Consider the following 19,744-nt stretch of genomic DNA (forward strand, 5'->3'; position numbering starts at 1 on the left):
TATATATATATATATATATATATATATATATATATATTTGTGTGTGTGTTTGTGTGTATGTGTGTTTGTTTTTGTGTGTGCATGTATATATAGCGAATATATTGTATTTCTTTTTTCTTTTAAAAAGAGCAATCCCAATTATAATGGGATTTATTTCGAGGACAAATTAACCATGAATATCACATACCTCATTCACGGTAGGTTCCTATGTATTTATTTGTATATCTATATATGTTAAAATGACATTCAGTACCTTTTCAAAATAGAGAAAAGATATAAAGTAACTATTGAAGTTGTCCCGAATTTTTAAAAAGAAACTTTAACTTTATAACTGTTCTATTATCCCACTAAACAATTATGAACCGATATTATTATACCATTTTTCAATCACCCCCAAATTTTAAGAAGCAGGTGAATTCACACACCAATCAATACATGACATCTGTTAATTTAATTAAAATTTTTTTTTTCATTTAAGTTCTTCCTTTATCTTTTTTTTTTGTTTCTGTCTCTCTTTTACTTTTTGGATTTTAATTTTAAGTTATTTTAAATTTCATTTCATCTTCTACCTGTCTCCATTTTCTTGTTTTTTCTTCACCTCCCAACCTCCCATGTCAAATTAAATCTCACTCCCTCTTTTTTTCTTTTCTTTTCTTTTTCTTCTTTTTCTCCAGTCAAATTCTTTTCATACTATTATTTATACTTTACTAAATTATTGATAACAAAATTAATTATTTTTCTAAATAATTTTAAATTTTGAAGTGTCATCAACTACTCATTTTCATATATATCCACAATTAGAATAATAATTTTAAAATAATAAATTAATTACCAAAAATTGAAAGAATTCAATTAAAATCGGATAAAACAAAACTATATGATACTTCCTAATCCTTTTAATAGTTTAGCTCATTTTCATATAATTTCAAAATTAGAAATTATGATTTTGAAAGAAACATAATTCTCGGAAATTTGAAAAAAATTAATTTGAATTTGGATAAAAAAAAACTAAATTATACGTACTAATCATCTTGAAATCTAATGTGCTTATCAAATTGTTCGAATATAATAAATTGTTTATGTATAATTTTAAATTAAAGAGAACTATTAAACTAATAATAGTAAAAAGGGGAGAAGAAATTGTGATTAAAAGTGACATTTAAAGTGAGGAGCTTCAATTAAGATGAAAATAAATTTTTGAAGAACAAGGAAGAAAGAAAAAGAAATGAAATAATAAGGAGAAAAAGTTAAAATAATAAGAAAAACAAGAAAATGTATTTTATAGAAAATACTTGCAAAATAAAGTTATATTCGATATTTTCTTTTTTTCACGCTCTTTAAGAGAGTGCATACATTCTCCATGTCAGGTGGACAATAAATGATGTAATAATATCAGCTCAGAATTGTTTTGGGGGGTAATAGGACGCTTGCATAGTTTAGGTGTCTTTATGAAAATTCGGGACAACTTTATGTGTTACTTTATGTCTTTTCTCTTTCAAAATATGATGAGAAAAGATTCACATCAGTACAGGCAAGATTTATGATTTATGAATGTTAAACTTGTCCTTAGAGATTCAAGCCTCGATCTTCAAGACTCATGGAGAGACAAACAACTAGAACTTCTTTATTTATATTTCTTTTGGTAGAAAATAGTTCTAAGCTCTAAAGTACAATTTTTTCCATACAAGATTTGCTCTTTATGTGTTTATCCACACGTCGTCATATTTGCAATTGCAATATCTATTAAGAAAAAAGAAAAAATGTAGAATGGCATTTGGAAATGGCAATACCCCTCCAATAATTTAACCTCTAAAGGTAAAGTTAACTTTCAAGATATGATCTTTTGGTATTTTTTGTCAATTTATCAAACTTGTATTAAAATAAATCAATGAAGAACAAAGAAAAAGGCCAAAAGGGTGTTTGAAAATGACAATCTTTGACATGAAAAAGGACTAAAGAAGAAAAATTAACTTGTAAGATTTATATCTTTTGTGTTTTAGTCAAGTTTTTACATTTGTATATAGAGAAAATTCATCAAGAACAAATAAAAGGACAAAAAAAGAGTGTTCGGTTGCCTGATATTAATGTAAAGGTGCACAATGCTTACAAGTCGTGTTTAGAGATTACACACATATTATCCATTGAGCTAAATTGTGAGATTATACTAAGTATGATGTTGTTATAACATTTGGTATCTAATGAAGTGTAACACAATTAGCTTAAAATTGTACTTCAATTTCTATCCTTCAAAAAATTTAAAAGTGGAAACCATCTTATATAATTAAAGTAAGGTCAATGCTTTGGGAAGTGCCTACGGTAGCATCTCAAGTAGGATGATCATGGAATCTGTGACAAAGAATGAAAATTCCAATCTTTATGGAGTCTAAAAGAGAGAAAAGAATTGATAAATTTTAAAAATAAATAGATTAGAGGTTTAACATGGTTTGGCTATTAACATGTTTGTACGGATAGTAGAACTATTTTTTTTACAGTGTCACTTAACTCTAAGGCACACAGAAGATACGTTTTCCAATTTATTTTTCATTTGTATAAGGTGACAAGGATTTTGAATTTATTTTTCCAAATTAATTTAGGATTCTTTTTTTTAACATATTGACGATATTATTCCATTTTCGTTCTTTTTCACCGTTCTTGATTCATTGGGGTATTGTTATTTCTACGTATCACCATTGTTCACTTGAAGCAATTTAATATTATTGTCATTTGAATTAATGGTAACTATTTACTCATTATTTTTTCTATTTTAGATTATTTAAAAGTTGTGAATAGGGAACATTATTCAACTTAGAAAATATTATTACTTTATCATCATTCATTATATTTAATATACTTCACTTTCAATGAAGTTAATAGTAACTAAGATAAATGGTTTATAAAAAGAATTTTTCTCTTGAATAGTATAGTTTGAATATTATCTTGTTAATCTAACATGTATTATCTACTTGTTGTAGAAGAAATTTGGATTCTCTAATTTGCCTAATAAAAATACAGAAGATATTAGATCTTCACATGAGGATATTCCAAATTTTGGTGATGAAGAATCAACAGTGTGGTACATCGATATGAATTTTTAGTCACTTGCTATTGCATTTTAATTTTATCTTGATTATTCTCATCTTAGTGGTTTTAGTGTGAGCAAAAATCGAATCGCTAGATCAAGAAAACATAAATCAATAATAGGCCAAAATTTTTTTTGTTCAAACGAAGGATTTCAAGAACAATCACTTGGGAACTGCTTGCATTGCTTTGTTTAGTTTGGTTTTTCGATATTACGTGCTGCTTATCAGCTTTTCATGTGTATTATTCTCAGATTCCCTGTTCACATTCTACAAAATTTCCAAAAGGAATTCACTAAAGTCAGTGGTGTTTATAGCTTATTAGGTACGAGGGTTCGACCGAACGCAGTACTTTCAGTACGGATCATGAACATATATGTGAGAGGCCATTAACTTCTTACAAATATTATATTCTGAACTCATAATTTGAAAAGTGGGATAGGGTTACTCTAAAGGTTGACGCTATAATGTTTAAATCTTGAATACAACTAATATCAAATACCATATTTTTTATGACATTTTTCTAAGAAAAGAATAAACCTTCATGACTACTTATCAAAGAGAAATGAGAGAAGAAGTAATAGTAAAGAAAGGAAAAAAGAAAACCTCCAGTTTGAGATCCTTATAGAGCGCTTTAATTTTAGCAACAAAATCATTATCATCTTTTCCATAGATCGCCTGCCAAAAAAGTTCTAAAATTTAGCATTTTCCTGATGCTAGTTATTTGTAGAGCTATGTTGGTCGGACCCTCCAATAATATCGTCGCGCTCATAGCTTTAGTACGATTCAAAACACAACCTTTAAGCATTAACTTTTATTGGATTTGAATCCATAAATTAACTTGGATTATATCAAATTCAAGAAAATTGTTAAGATATGTGGAAATCCAAATTAAATCAAATAAGAAACTAAAACTAGGCATCGTGTCAATGTTATGTGACAATCCAAGTCAAATTAAAAAAACCGCTAAAATCATGCCACTTGTCAAAGTTATATAGTAACCCAAGTCAAATTAAATAGGCCACTAAAATCATGCCACATGTCAAGGCTATGTGACAATCCAAGTAAAATTAAATAAGGTACTAAAATAATGCTACATGTCAGAGTTATGTGGCAATCTACGCCAAATTAAATGATCCACTAAAGTATCACCATTTTTATATGTGAAATATTCTGACCAAACAAATCAATGTTTTTCACCGAAGAATTGTGATTGGTAGGTTCAAACCAACCAATCAAATCACACAAGTAGACCACTCCCTACTACTCTAAATAGGGTTCCTCATTATTTGTGGGACGTGTGGGGTTCAAAAACAAGAAGTCAGAAGAGTGCTCGTGGATCAAAGGCTGCAAATTCTTTACAAGTTGTATGTTCAAGAAATAAATCCAAATTTGAAGCTCAAGATCAAGAACAAAGGAAAATATCAAAATTCAAAGATCAAGTTACTTGTTCATAATTACTATTCTATTTAAACATAGAAGTATTCCTGATGAATAATTCATACCCAAGTTCGAAAGAAAAAGATTCAAGATCAAGCTACTTAAGCCCTTGACTCTAAATCAAAATCAAGTCCTACATATTTTATATTATTTTGAGGAATTAGAGGATTATAATAGAGATTGTAACATGCTCGACACTTTCAAATCGAATACTACATTTTGTTACTTCTATTTTTTTTGTCTTGATTATATATTTTTCTCTCCTAAAAAATTTATTGTTTACACACCCAATATTATTTTTGAAGAGTATAAGCAATATAGTTGAAGATAATAACTAAGGGATTAAATGTTTCTTAGGCTCACATCCAATAACTTCATTTGCTCCTCGTTGCAGTATTCTAGGGCTTTCATAATCAACCAAGAACACTTGAAATCTTTAATATTTAGGCCATTCTGATCGGAAGACGGACCATTATCAAATCTCTCCATTTTCAAGTTAAAAGAGATACATTTTATAAGAAAGTTGGTACTACACAAAATACTTAAAATTGATCAGGTAGCTCTTTTAACTTGAGAATGTTGAGATTTCATGACGATTTGTCTTACTATTAGAATAACAATGATATTAATGATTTGGAGTTCTCTTGGTTTGTTGTGAAAGCCCTAGAAAACTACAACGAGGAGTAAAAGAAATTATTAGGTGTGAGTCTAAAAAACATGTCATCCTTTGGTTACCTTATCTTCAACTATATAGCTTGAACTCTTCAAAAGTATTGTACGGTATGTTTTGAATCCTACTAAAGCTATCAGCGCGGCAGTAATTTTTGAGGGTTCGAGCAGCATAACTCTTCAAACGTCTAGCATGAGAAAAATTCTAAATATAAGAAATTTTATCGCAGGAGAACTGTAACATCTCACACCTTGAAATAGCTAAAAATTGTTTGATATTGACTCAAACATAATGAGAGGTTCCTACTTAGTAGGCACAGTAACACGTTTATGAGTAGTCCTAGTTGAGTTAAAGCATATCTCCAATTAGTTGTTAATTTTTAGCTTAGTGGATAAGGTTGTGGTTAAGTTAGTGGGTCATGTTTCTCTTATGTGTTTGAATCTTGATTCCTATTTAAAGTGTCCAATGTATTTCTTTATGAAGATTACATATATAACTGGAAAGTTCTCTCTAACTCTTCTTCTACCTTCTTATACGTTATTTCCTCTTTCTCTATCCTCCAACAAAGTTGGTATCAAGAGCCAGGTTAGGTCAAACTGAGAGCAAATTAGTAGCAAGAATAAAGTGATAATTGAAAACAAAAAATAGCTACCAATGGATCATCTACTACATCTCAACAACTGATCCCATCTTTAATGGGGATAAATATTAATTTAGGAGCATAAATATGAAGACTTTGTTCAAGTCCTAATATTTGTGGGATTTAGTGGGGAAGGGCTATGTAGAGGAAGTTGAAGATAAAAGATTATGGGAGAACAAAAAGAAGGACTCCAAGGCTCTGCTTTACATCCAGCAAGCGAAGCATGACTTAATTTTTTCCAAAATTGTTGTTGCAGAAACCTCAAAGTAGGGATGCGATTTCCAGTAAAAAGAATTCCACGGATCGACGAAGGTAATGACTGTTAAACTCCAATCACTCAAACATGATTTTTGAAAATTCATCCATGAAAAGTAGTAAATATGTACCAGACTACTTATCTTTGATGAGTGCAATTGTTAATCATATTTTAAGGCACACGGTGACAAAATTATTGATGAAACTGTAATTTCTATAGTTTTGATAAGTCCTAATAAAAGATTTGATCATGTCCTAATCGCTATTGAAGAGTGTCGTGATTTTTCTAATTATGGTTTTGATGAATTGATGAGTTCATTGCAAGCTCATGACGATAGACTGAATGCTTCTCAAGAAAACGGCGAAGAGAAGGCATTTCATATCAACGGGGAGTCTTCTTTCAAATGAAAATCAAATGTTTCAAATGCCAGAGGACATGGAGGCAGAGGTAGTTTGTCGTGACAGAGAATCACCGGCAATTCAAGAGCAATATTAAGTGCCGCTATTGCAGAAAAATGGGGCACACGGAAGTTGATTGCTGGACTAAACAGAAGGATGAATAACAACATGCTAATTTTATTGAGTGACAACATGATTAGGGTAATTTGTTCATGGATCAATCCTCAATAGATGTTTCTTTAGATGACTTATGAATCATTGACAGTGGTTGGTCAATGTTCAAAGAACTTGATGAATCAGAGAAGTCAGAAATTAGTCTTGGAAATGACAAGGCAATGAAAGTCGACGGAAAAGGTACAATATCTCTAAAAACTTCCCATGGTAATGTGAAACTTCTCCATGATGTGCAATATGTTCCTTGTTTATAACATAACTTGTTGAGTGTTAGGAAACTGATGAATTGTGGATATTCTATTTTATTTGATAACAATTCCTTTGGCAGTCAAAATAAAAATTCAGGACACAAAATTGGTTAGATTCAAATGACTAAAAATAGAATGTTTTATCTTTAAGTTTTCGTTGTTAAAAGGTTTGCCTTACTAACCAAAGACAATACGGAAGCCAATTTGTGGCATTTGCAGTAGGGTCACTTGAATGTAAAGGGGCTACGATTATTAGGTTATAGAAATATGGTTCTTGGTTTTCCTAGAATTGATGTTCTTGAATTTTATGAAGGATGTGTTTATGGTAAGCAAAATAGAAATTCATCTCCTGTAGGTATGTCTTGGAGAGCATCTGTTTGTCCTGAATTGGTGCATGCTGATCTATGTGGTCCTATGTGTGTTGAGTACTTAGGTGGGAGTCAATATTTTCTGATTTTTACAGATGATTATAGTCAAATGAATTCGGTATATTTCTTGATATTCAAATCTGAAACATTTGAGAATTTCAATAAATATAAGTATTTTGTTGAGAGACAAAGTGGTTGTAGAATTAAGACTCTTTGAACAAATAGAGGTGGTGAATTTATATCAAATAAATTTAACACCTATTGCGAGGAAAATGGTATTTACTGAGAGCTCATAACACCATATACGTCGGAGCAGAATGGTGTTGCCGAACCCAAGAATTGGACATTCCTTCAAATGTGTAGAAGCATGATGCAAGCAAGAGGTGTACCAAAATATTTTTGGGCTGAAGTTGTTGCTATTGCCGTCTGTATGTTGAACATTTCACCCACTAAGGTTGTTCTTAATCAAACACCATATGAAGAATACAGAGGTCACAAGACCAAGTAAAGCCACTTACATGCCTTTGGATGTATAGCTTATTCTTTGGTGAATTCCCAAGCTAGATATAAGATTGATGAAAAATATAAGAAATGTATCTCTCTTGGTTATAACACACAATCAAAAGTTTATAAGTTATATAATCCACTGAGTGCAAAAATTGTGATCAGAAAATATTTTGTTTAATGAAGATGCTAGCTGGAATGTTGATTCTAAAAATGGTATTTCAAATATTAAATTGCTGCCTATTGATGAAGATTTTCAGCAAGAACCTGAAGCAGTTTTGGTTCCATGGAACGTATCCATCTCTTTTCCAAGAAGTAGCAGTCGTGCTACTCATAAATCAAGAACCTCTACTAAAGAAAATTATTACAGCTTAACCCCCCAAGGAACTAGCAACAGTTCTTATTCAAGTGATTCTTCCAGTGAGACTCCACCAGCGAAGTTCAGATTGTTAACGAAGATTTATGAATTTTTTTTTTGGCTTTGTATGTTACAAAACCTAGTTGTTTTAAGGAAATACACAAAGTCAAGCATGGAAAATTTCAATGATAGAAGAGATGGAAGCAATTGAGAAATATCAAACAGGGGAATTGGTGAATCCACTTGAGAGGAAAGGAACCCATTGGACTCAAATGGATGTTCTAAATAAAGTGTCATGCAGATGGGAGCATACAACGATACATAGCAAGGCTTGTAGCTAAAGGATATGCACAACATCAAGGTATTGATTAAGATGAAATATTTTCACCTAGCATTCGCTTAGCAAGGGTGAGAATACTCTATTCTTTGGCTGGTAAAATGAGCTGCAACATTTATCAATTTGATGTTAAATCTGCATTCTTAAATATGGATTTGGAAGAGGGAGTTTATGTTTCCCAACCTGAGGGTTTTACTGTTAGTGGCAAAGAAAGCAAAGTATACAAGCTCAAGAAGGCTCTTTATGGTAAAAAAACAAATTCCACCGACATGGTACAACAAAATTGACTCATACTTCCTAAGGATAGATCTGAAAGGAGCGAGAATGAGCCTACATTTTATGTAAAGAAACAAGGTTCAAGTAATTTTTTGGTAGTTTGTCTGTATGTGGATGACATGATCTATATGGGGTCATGTAAAACTTTAGTTTCTATATTTAAATTTTGCATGACGAAGGAGTTTGAATTGTCAGATTTAGGTATTTTGCAATACTTTCTTGTTCTTCAAGTGAAACAAGTGGAAGATGGTATTTTTGTTTCTCAAACAAATTATGCAAACGAGCTCTTTTTCAAGTTAGGTATGCATCATTGTAAAGCGACTTCCACACCCATGCATGCAAACGAAAAGTTTCAGCTTGAAGATGGGACAAATCTTGCCGATCCTAGTAACTACAAATTTTGTTTGGAGGTTTGAATTACCTAACACATACTCGTCATTATATTATGTTTTTTGTTAGTATAGTATCTAGGTATATGCATGGTCATACCAAGAAACATTTTGGTTCTTCCAAATAAAATATATGTTGTGTTGTTCGGACAGTTGACTTCGGTATTTGGTACTCCAAAGATGCAGATTTCGGCTTGACAGGATACAATGATAGTGATTGGGCAGGAAGTATAGATAACAAAAAGAGTACTTCTTGGAATGTGTTAAATTTAGGATCTGGAGCGATCTCTTAGAGGTCAAAGAGGCAGGATGTGGTTACATTATCATCATGGGAAGCTGAATATGTTGCTGTAGCTTCAGCAGCTTGTCAAGACTTATGGCTATGAAGAATGTTAGTTATGTTTTCCATCGGCAAGAGGGTGCAATAAAATAATATATTGCAATAACAACAAAATAATTTCAATGACAAAGAATCCGGCTTTTCACAGACAAACAAAGCACATAGACATCCTTTATCATTTCATTCATGACCACACAACAAGAGGTGATATAGAGTTGAAGCTTTATGGTACAAGGGATCAAATTGCAGATGTTCTCACCAAGGCACTCCCACAAGCCTAGCATGATCAGTCCTAAAAGAAACTTGGAGTTTCTAATTTGGAATCAAGGGAAATTGTTGAATATTGATTCAAATGTAATTAGAGGTTCCAATTTAGTAGGAAGACTAACACATTTGTTAGAAATCCTAGTTGAAGCATACCTCATGTTAGTTTCTAATATTTATCTTAGTGGATAAGGTTGTAGTTAAGTTAGTGGGTCATGTTTATTTTAGGTTGTTGAGTCTTGCTTCCTTATTAAAGTGTCCTATGTATTTTGTTCATGAAGATGAGAAATATTACATGAAAGTTCTCTGTAGCTCTTCTTCTACCTTATTATACGTTGTTTTTCTTTCTTTATTCTCCAAAAAGAATAAGCGAAGAAAATAAAAATTATCCTTTTTTGAAAGAAAGGGATATCTGGAAAAAAATTCTTAGATAAGAAAGTGAGTTTTGGTCATTTTCAAATGGCCATAACTCGTAGCTAATGATAAGTTAGAGGTTTTTCATCATTTGCTCGATTTCGATATCGTATGAGTGAGTTATGCCTTTCATAACTTACGCTGTTGGATTGAGGAAAGAAAGTCCCAAACCGGATTTAGGGAAGGGCAAAATAGTTTTTTCACCAATCAATTTATTATTTTATTTTAGTGCTTTATTGTTGTAAAATCAAGAATTAATTATGTTTTGGAAAATTTAAACTATGATTAGGGCTTGGAAAAGAGAAAAAAAAAGAGGAAGGTAGAGAGAATTGAAGAATTTCGCCTATAACATCAAGATTGCGAGTGGAACTCTTCAGGGTGATCCCTAACAAGATATGTGAGATCATTTAGTGTTGGGTTAGTTCACCCACACACCGAAATTGTTTCAATTCATTGATTTTCAATTTGGTTGAATGATAAAAAGTTGAGTTCTTTAAGAACGTTGTTGAATTCTTGTGGATTGAATGGTTGAATCACTAGTGTTTATTTGATTCGTGTTTTCGGGTTGTTTTTTCAAGTTAAATCTATTGTTTATTGAGGGTACTAATGATACTAAGTGTTTGGGGAAAGAACTATGGAATATTAGAGGGCTTAGAGATGAAAAACAAAGGAGAAAAGTTTGATATTTTTTGGGCATGGGTTAGGGCGTCGCGCCTGCTAGAGTGCCACAAAAGTTCCTTTGAACATTGGCTTCTGGCACGTTGCGCTAGCAAGAGCTCCACAAAAAGTTTTTCAAACTCTGAGGGTTGGCGCCCCGAGCCTCTAATAGCGCCACGGTTGCAAGTTCTCTGCATTCTTCCCCCACCTTTTCGTACTAGTTCCTAAGTGATGTACCAATGTTTCTTAGTTAATTCTAACACTCTAAGGCATATCTAAACATCATGAAATCATCCATAAACATGAGATCATGAACCTTGAATTCATACTCAAATTTAAGAAAGGTTAAGATCAAAGTCAAAGAAGTTAAGAGTCAAGTCAAAAAGTTAAGAAGCACGTAAAAGTAAGTTCTTAAAGTGTTCTAGAGTTTTTTACAAACGTTTTTACTTTGTTTCAAGGCTCAAGTTTCATGTTAAGCAAAGAGTAAAGAGCTGACTTCATTTATCAAAAGTTATAAAGGAACTAATTATTCCTTTAGAGTTAAAAATATTTTCACATTTTGAGGAAGAAAGGAAGGTGAGACTTCCAACAGAGCCTTTGGGCTAGCTTTAGTAAAGAGGAAACTATAATTTCCAAGAGAGATTTTAAAGCTAAGTTTGACAATTACCTCAAACGAGAGAAGACTTTGTTTTAAAAAGATATGAGCTATGTATTTTCGGGAGTAGTATCTAGCACCGATAAGGGGACGTGAGTTCATATCAACTAAAGCCCCCATAAACCATGTAGACAACATATACAGAAGAAGGGTCATACATAGATGATTCCTTAGTGTTTTTTTCAGCATAGATTGGTTCATTTGGAAACTGAAAACAAACAATCCTAGTTCTACAATCAACTGAGGCATAACAGGAATGTAACCAATCCATGCCTATAATTACATTGAAGTCTACCATTTCAAAATCTATAAGATCTGCTGATGTGACTTTCTAAGAGACTATGATGGGGAAATTTGTACATACCCGTCTAGCTATAATTGAGTCACCAACTAGAGTAGAGACTGAGAAAATTATTGAGAGAGTTTATGGACTAACACTGAATTGGAATGCTATGTAAGGAGTTACAAAGGAAAGAGTAGCCTTTGTATTTAACAATGAACAAACATCAAGGTCAAAGAATCGTAACATACTAGTGCTTATATCAAGAGTCCCTTCATGATCTTGGCAATCCTGAAGAGCATAGAAACTATTCTGATGTTGACCACAACCTGTAACAGATGAGTTACTCTGCTTAGTAAGGAATCTTATTGGTGCTGCTGAAGTTGTAGACTGAGCTCTACCATTACAACATCATTGACATTGTCTAAAAGGACAATCCCTCAACTTGTGACCAGACTGACCGCGCCCAAAACATCCTTTCTTTCATGAGAGGCACTCAACTAGATGGTTCTTACTACACTTATGGAAGGTGGGGTAAGTCTTGGTTCCTGAAACACTTCCCTAAGACTTAGAGCCTAGTGCCTTAACCTTCTGATGAAACCTATTCTTTGATAATGGAACACTAGTTCTTGAAGAGGCTAGGGTTGAATTCTTTTGCTCACTCTGCGAGTGATTTCCAGTACCCGATTTCTGATGAGCGTAGTCATAGTTCCCAGTCCTAGCCTTCTTATTCTCCTTGGAATGTTCCCTAAGCTTATCATTGTTAACCTGCTAAGCATGAGCCATAAGCCTATAGATGTTCATATCTCCCAATACTATAGCATTACTGCACTCACTTTTCACCAACTCTGAGACTCCATACAAGAACTTATTCATCTGAGCCTTGGAGTCCACAACCATGTGAAGAGCATTCCAGGGGAGTTGGTTAAACTTTAGCCAATACTCTTGGATCGTCATGTTTCCCTACCTTAAAATCATGAATTCCTAAACATTTGTTTCTCTCAACTCTATTGAGAAAAAACTGTCTAGAAAGGTCTCACTAAAGAACTCCCAAGTCATAGGAGTTGCATCTGTACCCCTATTTTTCTTCGATTGAGTGCACCAGACATTAGCAACATTTTTATATGGTATTATGCTATCTCAACCCGATCATTCTCAGTGACCTGCATCACCTCAAAGATCTGTTTGACCTCATCTAAGAAATTCTGGGGATCCTCACTTAGTCTGAGATCCTAAGAACTCAGGCAGATTCAATCCTAACAAAGTCACGAACATTTTCTTTTGTTGATCCACCATTAACATTCATAGGATCTTGAACCCGCTAATTGTTCTTGTTGGCGACGTTATGAGCCAACACTTGAATGGCATTCTTAATTCATCATGGGAGACTTCCTGATCTGGGACAACACAAGTTGCGTCTGCATTTCAGGCTTTCACATTCCTAGCGTTTGCTCTATAAGGAGACATCATCTAAAACGTAGAGCGTCGAGTTAGAATGGAATTAGATCATACCTTACACACGATTAAATCAACAAAAAATCTTTAAAAACATCATAGCTTCCCTCTCATTAGATGTGGTTTACTTCACACACATGAAAAGGACTCTACTTAGTGCGGCTTTCCAAACATCCTAGGACACTTAAACCTTGTGCTCTTATACCATATTTCTCACGCCCCGAGCTATCCCCGAGATGCAGTCACGGGACTTAGAACCACAAGTGATCATAAGCTAACCTTGATAGTATGATCATAAGCATATGAAATAAACGTAATAAACTGATGTGGAAACTAAATCATGAATAAGATGAAAAGATGGGGAATACCCATATACTATAACTGAGATATATGAAAACTGGTGAGTTTAATACAAAAAGCATATCTTAATACTAAGTTTGAAACTAACTATGACTTAAAATAGCCTCTAACTGACTAGAAATGCTAGGACAGGCCCCAACTAAGTCTAGCAAAACTTAAACTAAAGGACTAAAAACTGAAATTAAACTAATGAGTATTGTCCTCGGAGAATGAGGACTCACCACTGGTTTCTATTTATCTGGAGACCAGGAAAAAATCTAAGCACGATCTAGATGTTGAGGACCTGAACCTACATCATGAAAAGATGTAGCACACATATGTGTCAGTACTTGAAAGGTACTGAGCATGTAGGATAGAGTAAACCTTAAATAAAATATAACTGAACAAGCAAAAAAGCAAGTATAATATTGTCAACATGATGTACTGAGCTAATAGGATGCAATGACAAAATTTATAGCATGCTGAGACTGAATACTAATTGATCTGTAAATATGGTCAATGCAATAGAGTTTTTCTGAACTGTTTGAGCTACTAGTAATCGATAATAAAACCACATGATCTTAATGTGGAGTTCGATGTATATGCCCCATCTAGAGAATCCACTATACCTTGCCAGTGGTATAAAGGCATGCTGGCGTGATCATTAAAATGATGCCCACATAGGGTACTTACAATGTACTTAGCTAATAGTTCGGGACTATTTGGGTACGCTGAACCCTTGTCAAACTTGGTATTATGCTACACTCAATGATTTAATTGATTAACATATTATGATTGAATTTCTGTAAATACTGGATAACTCAAAAATGAACTTGCAAACTGAGAATGCAACAATTTATCTGATAATGATGCGTAAATAGCTGAGGCATGTATATCTCAAGAAATTGAAATATCTGACCTAGTATGTGTAATTCAAGAATTAAAGAAACACATAGCTAGGGTTATAAAATTCATGTAATAATCTTAGTTATAGCATGATAATCTTATTTGGAACATATAACTAACTAATTCATGATATTCTGTTGAACTTCTAGAAAACCTATGTCTAATCATGATAAGGGAATCAAGAAACTGACTGAAAAGTAGGGACCCAATTGGTGAAAGGAACCCACTAGTGAAATATCACATACATGGTGATGAAATCCACAGAGAAATGTTTAGATTTGTGGTCTGGAGCTGATGGAACCTTGTTGCATTCTTGCACTAAGGTTCTTTACCTTTTTATCTTATCTTGCTTCTGATTTTCTATGTTTTGATTAATGATTTTGACTTAGGTAAGTTTTACTTATATTTCTAGGTTTAAATTGACTAAAATATCATGATTTAGGGTTTAAACAACGTATCTTAGGGGCTAAACGAACTAGAAAAAGACCAAAAGACCCTCGGAATAATTATTTTCGGAGCAATCGACGAACTAGACTGACGGGCCGTCATTCAATCGAGGGCTCGTCGTTTGGGTCTGTCGTTTTAGTCTGCTCGATATTTCTTAACTAAAATAGGCATAAACATTACTTGGAGGTCGAATTTTGCAAACTTGGTGGCCCTGAAAAGATAGTTTAATTATCTATCATATCATAGGTGATGGGACACCTAATTCATTTTGTGCTAAAATTTATGACCATTTGAAGTCTACCCAACATCAGTTTACCCCTAACAAGCTGCTAACCTTCATATACAGTCAGACCTACGGACGATAGATCAAACGACGATAGTGTTGATAATCCCTAGTTCATGTCAAAGGCTGAGTATTAGGAGTTTTGATCCACGGATCACAGTCTACCTTACCGACCATGGGTTGAGACTTAACCAATTTTTCTGAGTTGTGTTTCGGAGGGCTACAGTGGTGAACCACAGACCCACATTACGGTCCGTACATCATACTACAGTCTATAGATGGTGACCGTCGATTGCACCTGCAATTTTTCTGAAAAAAAAGTTGATTTCTGGTCTGTTTTAGATATGGGGTGTTACAAGAACCAACCAATGAAATCACACAAGTAGACCACTCCCTACTACTATAAATAGGGTTCCTCATTATTCATACGAAGGGGGGGTTTCAAGAACAATATGTGAGAAGAGAGCTCGTGGATCAAATGCTGCAAATTCTCTACAGGTTGTAAGTTCAAAGTTCAAGCTCAAGATAAAGAACAAAGGGAAATATAAAGATTCAACATCAAGTTACTTGTTCATACTTATTATATGTTATAACCATACAAGTGTTCTTGACGAATAATTCATACACATGTTCTAAAGCTAAAGATTCAAGATCAAGTTATTCAAGCCCTTGATTCTAAATAAAATTCAAGTTTTACATATTTCATATTGTTTTGAAGAATCGGAGCATTATCATAGAGATTTTAACATGCTCTACATTTTGAAATCGAATACTATATTTTGTTACCTTTATTTTTCTATCATGATAATTTAGTTTGCTCTGCTTGATAACTTTTTGTTTACACACCCAACAATACCTTTGAAAAGTTCGAACTATATAATTGCAGATAATGTCATCAAGAATAACTTCTTTTGCTCCTTGTTACAATTTTCTAGTTCCTTCACAACAGACCAAGAGCACTTGAAATCTTTAAGATCTTGTTCATTCTGATAATAAGGTTGATTGTTAAAAATTCTCTACATTTTCAAGTTAAAAGAGATACGTTTTATAAGAAGGATGGTACCAAAAAAATTCTTAAAACTTATCACGTATCTCTTTTTAACTTGAATATAGATATTTTACTACAATATGTCTTAATATCAGAATGTCATGGATATTAAAGATTTCAAGTGTTCTTGGCTTATTGTGAAAGGCGTAGAAAACGTCAACGAGGAGCAAAAGAACTTATCGGATGTGATCCTATGAAACATGTCATCCCTTTGTTACATTATCTGTAACTATTTCGCTTGAACTCATCAAAAGTATTGTCGGATGTGTTTTAAATCCTAATAAATCCATGTATGTGACAATATTTTTTGAGTTCGAGCAGGATAATTCTGCAAAAACAACTAGCGTGAGAAAAATGCTTCATTCCAGAACCTTTTTTGGAGGAGAACTATGGAAAAGATGATGATGCTTGTGTTGCTAAAATTAAGACGTTCTATAAGGATCTCAAACTTGAGGTTTTATTTTTTCCTTTCTTTACTATTGCTATTTCTCTCATTTGTCTTTGATAAGCAGTCATGAAGGATTATTATTTTCCTAGAAAAATGTCATCTTTAGTATAGTATTTGATAAGAGAGATTAAATTTAAACTTGAAAGTGTCAACCTTTAAAGTAACACTATCCTACTTTTCAAATTATGAGTTCAAAATACAATATTTGTTAAAATCTAGGGGCTTCTCACATATATATTCATGCTCCGTAGTTAAAATACTTCCTTCCGTTGAACCCCTGTAACTAAGAAGCTATATACACTACTGACTTTTGTCTATTCCTTAAAAAAAATTTGTAGGATATTTTCCGGGAATATGAGAATAATACATATGAATAGCTGATAAACTCCATTAAAGATCAACAAATCAAATTAAGCAAATCAATCCAAGCAATTCTCAAGTATTTTGTTCAAAAGACAGATTTTAAGAAAAAATGATTTAGTCCAAAAAATTTATTTCATAAAAGGTTGAAGTTATAGAAACCACATCTATAAAGTTCATTTGTTTCAAAAACAAACTCATGCGTACATGGTTAGATTTAACCTTATACTAAATGATGCTACTTGCTTTTTTCGTAAGTTTGAGTTCATGGTAATCTTATGTAGGCACGTGCTTTTGGTATGTATAAAGAAAAAAAAGTTACTCACTTCCACAGTGTTATCTATTTTACCGATGAACAATGTATGCAACCAAAAAAAAGTTTATGACATTTCAAATGACAAACAAGAAGTGAATACTTTGAAGTGTTCCTCCATATGGTTCAACAATATTATGATGCATTCTTTTGGTCTCCATGAACAAGCTACACGGTGTGAAAAACATTATAAATTTGTTTATGAAATGTTATCCCAACTATGTGAAGAACTTGATGAACTTCCTTATAAGGACGACAATGACAATATATATGATGGTCTAGTTAACGAGTCAAATGTGGAGCTAAAACCAAGCGAGTAGAGAGAAAACACAATCTTGATTAACCTTGTATGTGTGGTAACTAAAGGACGTCTAAATTCATTGAGAATGAAAGGGGGTTTGGAAAAATCTATGAAGGTGAATAAACATTCTTCTGAGAAACAAATAATTCAAATTAAAAGCTCAAAAAATGGCAAGGCAAAGGACAAAGATAATGGCAAAGACAATGGAATCAGGTAATCTCACTTTATATAATGCAACACTTAATATAATGAAATAATTATGGATTATTATTTTTGTAACATTGATATTTTATATATAGTTCAAACTCTAATGTTGAATTGGGACCTCGAAGTACATCACCACTACTTAGTACAACAACTAATACAACTCCAATAATGTTAAATTCTTCTTTTGATACTTTATCTTATGTGTTTATTAAAATTTATTTTCATTTACTTCCATATATCTATCTACCAAATTGTACTTATTTTTGAATTTGAAAAAACCATTCCCAATCATATTTAAAATCATTTCAAGGAAAAATTAACCATGGATATCATATCTCATTCATGATAGGTTTGCTTTTATTGTGTTCCTATATATGAGAAACGTATTTGTCACATTTTTGATATTGAAAAATCTTTTACGAACAATGAAAAAGGTCGAATGGTATTTGAAAAAAGCGATACCCCTTTAATAACTTAACCTCTGCAGGGAAAGTTAACTTTCAAGATTTGATCTTTTTGTATTTTTGGTCAAGTTGCCACACTTCTATCTAGAGAAATCAATCAAGAACAAAGAATAATCCAAAAGAGAGTTTGAAAATGAGAATCTTGGACATAAAAACGGAATAAAGAAGAAAAAAATTAGATTGCAACATTTGATCTTTTTTTGTGTTTTATTCAAGTTTACACATTTTTATATAGAAAAATCTATCACGAACAAATAAAAAGGCCAAATAGGAGTGTTAGGTTGTCTAATAGTAGTGTAGAGGTGCACAATGCTTATAAGTCATGTTTAGAATGACATATATATTATCCTCTCATATATTTGGTGAGGTTATACTAAGTATGATGTTTTTATAACACTTGGTAACTAAAGAAGTATAATGCAATCATGTGAAAATTGTATTGCAATTTCTCTTTTTCTAAAAATTAAAAAGCGCAAACCATCTTAGACAACCCAATTTGGCTCAATGCTTTCTAAAGTTCAAATGGAAAAGGGAAATATCAAGATTCTAGATCGAGTCCAGATCAAGTTACTTGTTCATAATTATTATTCTTTATAACCATACCAGTGTTTGTGTCGAATAATTCATACAAAGTTTGAAAGCTCAAGATTGAAGATCAAGATATTCAAGTCTTTCACTCTAAATCAAATTTAAGTCGTACATATTTTATATTATTTTGAAGAATCGGAGGATTATCATAGAGATATTAACACGATCTACATTGAAATCCAATACTTCTATTTTTCTGTCTTGATTATTTATTTTTCTCGGCTCAAAAATGTATTGTTAGCACACCCGACAAAACTTTTGAAGAGTTCGAGCTATGTAGTTGCAAATAATGTAACCAAGGGATTACAAGCTTTTTAGGCTCACATCAAATACCATCTTTTCTCCTTGTTGCAATGTTCTAGTGCTTTCACAACCAACCGAGACCACTTGAAATCTTTGATATCTGCGCAACTCTGATAGTACATCATCAAAAAAACTCTACGTTTTTTGTAATTAGAAGGGCTAAATATTCTCTATTTCCCCTTACATACTCCAAACACTACCAACTCCCTCTCAATTATTCTCCCCCGCCTCGTCAATTATCAGGTAAAATTTCTCATCATTTTTCATTGTCACTGCTTCTGTTCTTGATTACAATGATTGCATGCTAATTATTAATCAAATCGGAATTTTTTTTGGGTAGTTATTTTTATAATTGAAGTAGGTTGCTAAATGTATTCGAACATCATAAAATGGTTTCTTTCTTTACGTCTCCAACATTTAAAAAATGGCTCGGGCGCATTTTTAAATCGGTAGAAAACGAGTGGGGGAAGTTTAAAAGTCATCTTGTCATGAAGTCGGATTTAAACACAATTTTAGGTTTATTTGGTTGAAATATTT

Source organism: Solanum pennellii, chromosome 10 (assembly GCF_001406875.1).
Source record: "Solanum pennellii chromosome 10, SPENNV200".
In the NCBI taxonomy this organism is placed as follows: domain Eukaryota; kingdom Viridiplantae; phylum Streptophyta; class Magnoliopsida; order Solanales; family Solanaceae; genus Solanum; species Solanum pennellii.